Source organism: Camellia sinensis, chromosome 15 (assembly GCF_055761805.1).
Source record: "Camellia sinensis isolate YWXY chromosome 15, ASM5576180v1, whole genome shotgun sequence".
In the NCBI taxonomy this organism is placed as follows: Eukaryota; Viridiplantae; Streptophyta; class Magnoliopsida; order Ericales; family Theaceae; genus Camellia; species Camellia sinensis.
The window spans coordinates 61,039,691-61,051,070 of NC_138975.1; positions in this window are offsets into that span (position 1 = coordinate 61,039,691).

Sequence of the window (11,380 nt, forward strand, 5' to 3'; positions counted from 1 at the left end):
TACCGAAACCCCGTATTTACATATCTGCCACTGTGTAGGAGAATCCGTATAGGTGTTCGAGTGTTCGAACCGTAATGCGCAAGAAATGGTACCGAAACCCCGTATTTACATATCTGCCACTGGGCAGGAGAATCCGTATAGGTGTTCGAGTGTTCGAACCGTAATGCGCAAGAAATGGTACCGAAACCCCGTATTTACATATCTGCCACTGTGCAGGAGAATCCGCATAGGTGCTCGAGTGTTCGAACTGTATTGCGCAAGAAATAGTATGTAAACCCCGTATTTACATATCTGCCACTGTGTAGGAGAATCCGTATAGGTGTTCGAGTGTTCGAACCGTAATGCGCCAGAAATGGTACCGAAACCCCGTATTTACATATCTGCCACTGTGCAGGAGAATCCGCATAGGTGCTCGAGTGTTCGAACCGTATTGCGCAAGAAATGGTATGGAAACCCCGTATTTACATATCTGCCACTGTGCAGGAGAATCCGTATAGGTGTTCGAGTGTTCGAACCGTAATGCGCAGGAAATGGTACCGAAATCCCGTATTTACATATCTGCCACTTTGCAGGAGAATTCGTATAGGTGTTCGAGTGTTCGAACCGTAATGTGCAAGAAATGGTACCGAAACCCCTATTTACATATCTGCCACTGTGCAGGAGAATCCAAATAGGTGTTCGAGTGTTCGAACCGTAATGCGCAAGAAATGGTACCGAAACCCCGTATTTACATATCTGCCACTTTGTAGGAGAATCCGCATCGGTGTTCGAGTGTTCGAACCGTAATGTGCAAGAAATGGTAAGGAAACTCCGTATTTACATATCTGCCACTGTGCAGGAGAATCCGTATAGGTGTTCGAGTGTTCGAATCGTAATGCGCAAGAAATGGTACCGAAACCCCGTATTTATATATCTGCCTCTGTGCAGGAGAATCCGAATAGGTGTTCGAGTGTTCGAACCGTAATGCGCAAGAAATGGTATGTAAACCCCGTATTTACATATCTGTAACTGTGCAGGAGAATCCGTATAGGTGTTCGAGTGTTCGAACCGTAATGCGCAAGAAATGGTACGGAAACCCCGTATTTACATATCTGCCACTTTGTAGGAGAATCCGCATAGGTGTTCGAGTGTTCGAACCGTAATGTGCAAGAAATGGTATGGAAACCCCGTATTTACATATCTGCCACTGTGCAGGAGAATCCGTATAGGTGTTCGAGTGTTCGAATCGTAATGCGCAAGAAATGGTACCGAAACCCCGTATTTACATATCTGCCACTGTGCAGGAGAATCCGAATAGGTGTTCGAGTGTTCGAACCGTAATGCGCAAGAAATGGTATGGAAACCCCGTATTTACATATCTGCCACAGTGTAGGAGAATCCGCATAGGTGCTCGAGTGTTCGAACCGTATTGCGCAAGAAATGGTATGTAAACCCCGTATTTACATATCTGCCACTGTGCAGGAGAATCCGCATAGGTGCTCGAGTGTTCGAACCGTATTGCGCAAGAAATGGTATGGAAACCCCGTATTTACATATCTGCCACTGTGCAGGAGAATCCGTATAGGTGTTCGAGTGTTCGAACCGTAATGCGCAGGAAATGGTACCGAAACCCCGTATTTACATATCTGCCACTTTGCAGGGGAATTCGTATAGGTGTTCGGGTGTTCGAACCGTAATGCGCAAGAAAAGGTATGTAAACCCCATATTTAAATATCTGCCACTGTGCAGGAGAATCCGTATAGGTGTTCGAGTGTTCGAACCGTAATGCGCCAGAAATGGTACCGAAACCCCATATTTACATATCTGCCACTGTGCAAGAAAATCCGCATAGGTGCTCGAGTGTTCGAACCGTAATGCGCAAGAAATGGTATGGAAACCCCGTATTTACATATCTGCCACTGTGCAGGAGAATCCGTATAGGTGTTCGAGTGTTCGAACCATAATGCGCAGGAAATGGTACCGAAACCCCGTATTTACATATCTGCCACTGTGCAGGAGAATTCGTATAGGTGTTCGTGTGTTCGAACCGTAATGCGCAAAGTTTGGTACGGAAACCCCGTATTTACATATCTGCCACTGTGCAGGAGAATCCGTATAGGTGTTCGATTGTTCGTATTGTAATGCGCAAGAAATGGTATGTAAACCCCGTATTTACATATCTCCCACTGTGCAGGAGAATCCGTATAGGTGTTCGAGTGTTCAAACCGTAATGCGCAAGAAATGGTATGGAAACCCCGTATTTACATATCTGCCACTGTGCAGGAGAATCCGCATAGGTGCTCGAGTGTTCGAACCGTATTGCGCAAGAAATGGTATGTAAACCCCGTATTTACATATCTGCCACTGTGTAGGAGAATCCGTATAGGTGTTCGAGTGTTCGAACCGTAATGCGACAGAAATGGTACCGAAACCCCGTATTTACATATCTGCCACTGTGGAGGAGAATCCGCATAGGTGCTCGAGTGTTCGAACAGTAATGCGCAAGAAATGGTATGTAAACCCCGTATTTACATATCTGCCACTGTGCAGGAGAATCCGTATAGGTGTTCGATTGTTCGAATCGTAATGCGCAAGAAATGGTACCAAAACCCCGTATTTACATATCTGCCACTTTGTAGGAGAATCCGCATAGGTGTTCGATTGTTCGAACCGTAATGCGCAAGAAATGGTATGGAAACCCCGTATTTACATATCTGCCACTGTGCAGGAGAATCCATATTGGTGTTCGAGTGTTCGAATCGTAATGCGCAAGAAATGGTACCGAAACCCCGTATTTACATATCTGCCACTGTGCAGGAGAATCCGAATAGGTGTTCGAGTGTTCGAACCGTAACGCGCAAGAAATGGTATGTAAACCCCGTATTTACATATCTGCCACTGTGCAGGAGAATCCGTATAGGTGTTCGAGTGTTCGAACCGTAATGCGCAAGAAATGGAACGGAAACCCCGTATTTACATATCTGCCACTGTGCAGGAGAATCCGTATAGGTGTTCGATTGTTCGAACCGTAATGCGCAAGAAATGGTATGTAAACCCCGTATTTACATATCTGCCACTGTGCAGGAGAATCCGTATATGTGTTCGAGTGTTCGAACCGTAATGCGCAAGAAATGGTACGGAAATCCCGTATTTACATATCTGCCACTGTGCAGGAGAATCCGTATAGGTGTTCGAGTGTTCGAACCGTAATGCGCAAGAAATGGTACCGAAACCCCGTATTTACATATCTGCCACTGTGTAGGAGAATCTGTATAGGTGTTCGAGTGTTCGAACCGTAATGCGCAAGAAATGGTAGGGAAACCCCGTATTTACATATCTGCCACTAGGCAGGAGAATCCGTATAGGTGTTCGAGTGTTCGAACCGTAATGCGCAAGAAATGGTACCGAAACCCCGTATTTACATATCTGCCACTGTGCAGGAGAATCCGCATAGGTGCTCGAGTGTTCGAACTGTATTGCGCAAGAAATAGTATGTAAACCCCGTATTTACATATCTGCCACTGTGTAGGAGAATCCGTATAGGTGTTCGAGTGTTCGAACCGTAATGCGCCAGAAATGGTACCGAAACCCCGTATTTACATATCTGCCACTGTGCAGGAGAATCCGCATAGGTGCTCGAGTGTTCGAACCGTATTGCGCAAGAAATGGTATGGAAACCCCGTATTTACATATCTGCCACTGTGCAGGAGAATCCGTATAGGTGTTCGAGTGTTCGAACCGTAATGCGCAGGAAATGGTACCGAAATCCCGTATTTACATATCTGCCACTTTGCAGGAGAATTCGTATAGGTGTTCGAGTGTTCGAACCGTAATGTGCAAGAAATGGTACCGAAACCCCGTATTTACATATCTGCCACTGTGCAGGAGAATCCAAATAGGTGTTCGAGTGTTCGAACCGTAATGCGCAAGAAATGGTACCGAAACCCCGTATTTACATATCTGCCACTTTGTAGGAGAATCCGCATCGGTGTTCGAGTGTTCGAACCGTAATGTGCAAGAAATGGTAAGGAAACTCCGTATTTACATATCTGCCACTGTGCAGGAGAATCCGTATAGGTGTTCGAGTGTTCAAATCGTAATGCGCAAGAAATGGTACCGAAACCCCGTATTTATATATCTGCCTCTGTGCAGGAGAATCCGAATAGGTGTTCGAGTGTTCGAACCGTAATGCGCAAGAAATGGTATGTAAACCCCGTATTTACATATCTGTAACTGTGCAGGAGAATCCGTATAGGTGTTCGAGTGTTCGAACCGTAATGCGCAAGAAATGGTACGGAAACCCCGTATTTACATATCTGCCACTTTGTAGGAGAATCCGCATAGGTGTTCGAGTGTTCGAACCGTAATGTGCAAGAAATGGTATGGAAACCCCGTATTTACATATCTGCCACTGTGCAGGAGAATCCGTATAGGTGTTCGAGTGTTCGAATCGTAATGCGCAAGAAATGGTACCGAAACCCCGTATTTACATATCTGCCACTGTGCAGGAGAATCCGAATAGGTGTTCGAGTGTTCGAACCGTAATGCGCAAGAAATGGTATGTAAACCCCGTATTTACATATCTGCCACTGTGCAGGAGAATCCGTATAGGTGTTCGAGTGTTCGAACCGTAATGCGCAAGAAATGGTACGGAAACCCCGTATTTACATATCTGCCACTGTGCAGGAGAATCCGTATAGGTGTTCGATTGTTCGAACCGTAATGCGCAAGAAATTGTATGTAAACCCCGTATTTACATATCTGCCACTGTGCAGGAGAATCCGTATAGGTGTTCGAGTGTTCGAACCGTAATGCGCAAGAAATGGTATGGAAACCCCGTATTTACATATCTGCCACTGTGCAGGAGAATCCGCATAGGTGTTCGAGTGTTCGAACCGTAATGCGCAAGAAATGGTACCGAAACCCCATATTTACATATCCGCCACTGTGCGGGAGAATCCGTATAGGTGTTCGAGTGTTCGAACCGTAATGCGCAAGAAATGGTACCGAAACCCCGTATTTACATATCTGCCACTGTGCAGGAGAATCCGCATAGGTGCTCGAGTGTTCGAACCGTATTGCGCAAGAAATGGTATGTAAACCCCGTATTTACATATCTGCCACTGTGCAGGATAATCCGTATAGGTGTTCGAGTGTTCGAACCGTAATGCGCAAGAAATGGTACCGAAACCCCGTATTTACATATCTGCCACTGTGCAGGAGAATCCGCATAGGTGCTCGAGTGTTCGAACCGTATTGCGCAAGAAATGGTATGGAAACCCCGTATTTACATATCTGCCACTGTGCAGGAGAATCCGTATAGGTGTTCGAGTGTTGGAACCGTAATGCGCAGGAAATGGTACCGAAACCCCGTATTTACATAACTGCCACTGTGCAGGAGAATTCATATAGGTGTTCGTGTGTTCGAACCGTAATGCGCAAGAAATGGTATGTAAACCCCATATTTAAATATCTGCCACTGTGCTGGAGAATCCGTATAGGTGTTCGAGTGTTCGAACCGTAATGCGCAAGAAATGGTACCGAAACCCCGTATTTACATATTTGCCACTGTGCAGGAGAATCCGTATAAGTGTTCGAGTGTTCGAACCGTAATGCGAAAGAAATGGTACCGAAACCCCGTATTTACATATCTGCCACTGTGCTAGAGAATCCGAATAGGTGTTAGAGTGTTCGAACCGTAATGCGCAAGAAATGGTACCGAAACCCCGTATTTACATATCTGCCACTTTGTAGGAGAATCCGCATAGGTGTTCGAGTGTTCGAACCGTAATGTGCAAGAAATAGTATGGAAACCCCGTATTTATATATCTGCCACTGTGCAGGAGAATCCGTATAGGTGTTCGATTGTTCGAATCGTAATGCGCAAGAAATGGTACCGAAACCCCGTATTTAAATATTTGCCACTGTGCAGGAGAATCCGAATAGGTGTTCGAGTGTTCGAACCGTAATGCGCAAGAAATGGTATGTAAACCCCGTATTTACATATCTGCCACTGTGCAGGAGAATCCGTATAGGTGTTCGAGTGTTCGAACCGTAATGCGCAAGAAATGGTACAGAAACCCCGTATTTACATATCTGCCACTGTGCAGGAGAATCCGTATAGGTGTTCGATTGTTCGAACCGTAATGCGCAAGAAATGGTATGTAAACCCCGTATTTACATATCTGCCACTGTGCAGGAGAATCCGTATAGGTGTTCGATTGTTCGAACTGTAATGCGCAAGAAATGGTATGTAAACCCCGTATTTACATATCTGCCACTGTGCAGGAGAATCCGTATAGGTGTTCGAGTGTTCGAACCGTAATGCGCAAGAAATGGTATGTAAACCCCAGATTTAAATATCTGCCGTAGTGCAGGAGAATCCGTATAGGTGTTCGAGTGTTCGAACCGTAATGCGCAAGAAATGGTACCGAAACCCCGTATTTACATATCTGCCACTGTGTAGGAGAATCCGTATAGGTGTTCGAGTGTTCGAACCGTGATGCGCAAGAAATGGTACCGAAACCCCGTATTTACATATCTGCCACTGTGGAGGAGAATCCGGATAGGTGTTCGAGTGTTCGAACCGTAATGCGCAAGAAATGGTACCGAAACCCCGTATTTACATATCTGCCACTTTGTAGGAGAATCCGCATAGGTGTTCGAGTGTTCGAACCGTAATGTGCAAGAAATGGTATGGAAACCCCGTATTTACATATCTGCCACTGTGCAGGAGAATCCGTAAAGGTGTTCGAGTGTTCGAACCGTAATGCGCAAGAAATGGTACCGAAACCCCGTATTTACATATCTGCCTCTGTGCAGGAGAATCCGAATAGGTGTTCGAGTGTTCGAACCGTAATGCGCAAGAAATGGTACCGAAACCCCGTATTTACATATCTGCCACTGTGCAGGAGAATCCGCATAGGTGCTCGAGTGTTCGAACCGTATTGCGCAAGAAATGGTATGTAAACCCCGTATTTACATATCTGCCACTGTGCAGGATAATCCGTATAGGTGTTCGAGTGTTCGAACCGTAATGCGCAAGAAATGGTACCGAAACCCCGTATTTACATATCTGCCACTGTGCAGGAGAATCCGCATAGGTGCTCGAGTGTTCGAACCGTATTGCGCAAGAAATGGTATGGAAACCCCGTATTTACATATCTGCCACTGTGCAGGAGAATCCGTATAGGTGTTCGAGTGTTCGAACCGTAATGCGCAGGAAATTATACCGAAACCCCGTATTTACATAACTGCCACTGTGCAGGAGAATTCATATAGGTGTTCGTGTGTTCGAACCGTAATGCGCAAGAAATGGTATGTAAACCCCATATTTAAATATCTGCCACTGTGCAGGAGAATCCGTATAGTTGTTCGAGTGTTCGAACCGTAATGCGCAAGAAATGGTACCGAAACCCCGTATTTACATATCTGCCACTGTGCAGGAGAATCCGTATAAGTGTTCGAGTGTTCGAACCGTAATGCGAAAGAAATGGTACCGAAACCCCGTATTTACATATCTGCCACTGTGCTAGAGAATCCGAATAGGTGTTAGAGTGTTCGAACCGTAATGCGCAAGAAATGGTACCGAAACCCCGTATTTACATATCTGCCACTTTGTAGGAGAATCCGCATAGGTGTTCGAGTGTTCGAACCGTAATGTGCAAGAAATAGTATGGAAACCCCGTATTTATATATCTGCCACTGTGCAGGAGAATCCGTATAGGTGTTCGATTGTTCGAATCGTAATGCGCAAGAAATGGTACCGAAACCCCGTATTTACATATTTGCCACTGTGCAGGAGAATCCGAATAGGTGTTCGAGTGTTCGAACCGTAATGCGCAAGAAATGGTATGTAAACCCCGTATTTACATATCTGCCACTGTGCAGGAGAATCCGTATAGGTGTTCGAGTGTTCGAACCGTAATGCGCAAGAAATGGTACAGAAACCCCGTATTTACATATCTGCCACTGTGCAGGAGAATCCGTATAGGTGTTCGATTGTTCGAACCGTAATGCGCAAGAAATGGTATGTAAACCCCGTATTTACATATCTGCCACTGTGCAGGAGAATCCGTATAGGTGTTCGATTGTTCGAACCGTAATGCGCAAGAAATGGTATGTAAACCCCGTATTTACATATCTGCCACTGTGCAGGAGAATCCGTATAGGTGTTCGAGTGTTCGAACCGTAATGCGCAAGAAATGGTATGTAAACCCCAGATTTAAATATCTGCCGTAGTGCAGGAGAATCCGTATAGGTGTTCGAGTGTTCGAACCGTAATGCGCAAGAAATGGTACCGAAACCCCATATTTACATATCTGCCACTGTGCAGGAGAATCCGTATAGGTGTTCGAGTGTTCGAACCGTGATGCGCAAGAAATGGTACCGAAACCCCGTATTTACATATCTGCCACTGTGCAGGAGAATCCGGATAGGTGTTCGAGTGTTCGAACCGTAATGCGCAAGAAATGGTATGTAAACCCCGTATTTACATATCTGCCACTGTGCAGGAGAATCCGTATAGGTGTTCGATTGTTCGAACTGTAATGCGCAAGAAATGGTATGTAAACCCCGTATTTACATATCTGCCACTGTGCAGGAGAATCCGTATAGGTGTTCGAGTGTTCGAACCGTAATGCGCAAGAAATGGTATGTAAACCCCAGATTTAAATATCTGCCGTAGTGCAGGAGAATCCGTATAGGTGTTCGAGTGTTCGAACCGTAATGCGCAAGAAATGGTACCGAAACCCCGTATTTACATATCTGCCACTGTGTAGGAGAATCCGTATAGGTGTTCGAGTGTTCGAACCGTGATGCGCAAGAAATGGTACCGAAACCCCGTATTTACATATCTGCCACTGTGGAGGAGAATCCGGATAGGTGTTCGAGTGTTCGAACCGTAATGCGCAAGAAATGGTACCGAAACCCCGTATTTACATATCTGCCACTTTGTAGGAGAATCCGCATAGGTGTTCGAGTGTTCGAACCGTAATGTGCAAGAAATGGTATGGAAACCCCGTATTTACATATCTGCCACTGTGCAGGAGAATCCGTAAAGGTGTTCGAGTGTTCGAACCGTAATGCGCAAGAAATGGTACCGAAACCCCGTATTTACATATCTGCCTCTGTGCAGGAGAATCCGAATAGGTGTTCGAGTGTTCGAACCGTAATGCGCAAGAAATGGTACCGAAACCCCGTATTTACATATCTGCCACTGTGCAGGAGAATCCGCATAGGTGCTCGAGTGTTCGAACCGTATTGCGCAAGAAATGGTATGTAAACCCCGTATTTACATATCTGCCACTGTGCAGGATAATCCGTATAGGTGTTCGAGTGTTCGAACCGTAATGCGCAAGAAATGGTACCGAAACCCCGTATTTACATATCTGCCACTGTGCAGGAGAATCCGCATAGGTGCTCGAGTGTTCGAACCGTATTGCGCAAGAAATGGTATGGAAACCCCGTATTTACATATCTGCCACTGTGCAGGAGAATCCGTATAGGTGTTCGAGTGTTCGAACCGTAATGCGCAGGAAATTGTACCGAAACCCCGTATTTACATAACTGCCACTGTGCAGGAGAATTCATATAGGTGTTCGTGTGTTCGAACCGTAATGCGCAAGAAATGGTATGTAAACCCCATATTTAAATATCTGCCACTGTGCAGGAGAATCCGTATAGTTGTTCGAGTGTTCGAACCGTAATGCGCAAGAAATGGTACCGAAACCCCGTATTTACATATCTGCCACTGTGCAGGAGAATCCGTATAAGTGTTCGAGTGTTCGAACCGTAATGCGAAAGAAATGGTACCGAAACCCCGTATTTACATATCTGCCACTGTGCTAGAGAATCCGAATAGGTGTTAGAGTGTTCGAACCGTAATGCGCAAGAAATGGTACCGAAACCCCGTATTTACATATCTGCCACTTTGTAGGAGAATCCGCATAGGTGTTCGAGTGTTCGAACCGTAATGTGCAAGAAATAGTATGGAAACCCCGTATTTATATATCTGCCACTGTGCAGGAGAATCCGTATAGGTGTTCGATTGTTCGAATCGTAATGCGCAAGAAATGGTACCGAAACCCCGTATTTACATATTTGCCACTGTGCAGGAGAATCCGAATAGGTGTTCGAGTGTTCGAACCGTAATGCGCAAGAAATGGTATGTAAACCCCGTATTTACATATCTGCCACTGTGCAGGAGAATCCGTATAGGTGTTCGAGTGTTCGAACCGTAATGCGCAAGAAATGGTACAGAAACCCCGTATTTACATATCTGCCACTGTGCAGGAGAATCCGTATAGGTGTTCGATTGTTCGAACCGTAATGCGCAAGAAATGGTATGTAAACCCCGTATTTACATATCTGCCACTGTGCAGGAGAATCCGTATAGGTGTTCGATTGTTCGAACCGTAATGCGCAAGAAATGGTATGTAAACCCCGTATTTACATATCTGCCACTGTGCAGGAGAATCCGTATAGGTGTTCGAGTGTTCGAACCGTAATGCGCAAGAAATGGTATGTAAACCCCAGATTTAAATATCTGCCGTAGTGCAGGAGAATCCGTATAGGTGTTCGAGTGTTCGAACCGTAATGCGCAAGAAATGGTACCGAAACCCCATATTTACATATCTGCCACTGTGCAGGAGAATCCGTATAGGTGTTCGAGTGTTCGAACCGTGATGCGCAAGAAATGGTACCGAAACCCCGTATTTACATATCTGCCACTGTGCAGGAGAATCCGGATAGGTGTTCGAGTGTTCGAACCGTAATGCGCAAGAAATGGTACAGAAACCCCGTATTTACATATCTGCCACTGTGCAGGAGAATCCGTATAGGTGTTCGATTGTTCGAACCGTAATGCGCAAGAAATGGTATGTAAACCCCGTATTTACATATCTGCCACTGTGCAGGAGAATCCGTATAGGTGTTCGATTGTTCGAACCGTAATGCGCAAGAAATGGTATGTAAACCCCGTATTTACATATCTGCCACTGTGCAGGAGAATCCGTATAGGTGTTCGAGTGTTCGAACCGTAATGCGCAAGAAATGGTATGTAAACCCCAGATTTAAATATCTGCCGTAGTGCAGGAGAATCCGTATAGGTGTTCGAGTGTTCGAACCGTAATGCGCAAGAAATGGTACCGAAACCCCATATTTACATATCTGCCACTGTGCAGGAGAATCCGTATAGGTGTTCGAGTGTTCGAACCGTGATGCGCAAGAAATGGTACCGAAACCCCGTATTTACATATCTGCCACTTTGTAGGAGAATCCGCATAGGTGTTCGAGTGTTCGAACCGTAATGTGCAAGAAATGGTATGGAAACCCCGTATTTACATATCTGCCACTGTGCAGGAGAATCCGTAAAGGTGTTCGAGTGTTCGAACCGTAATGC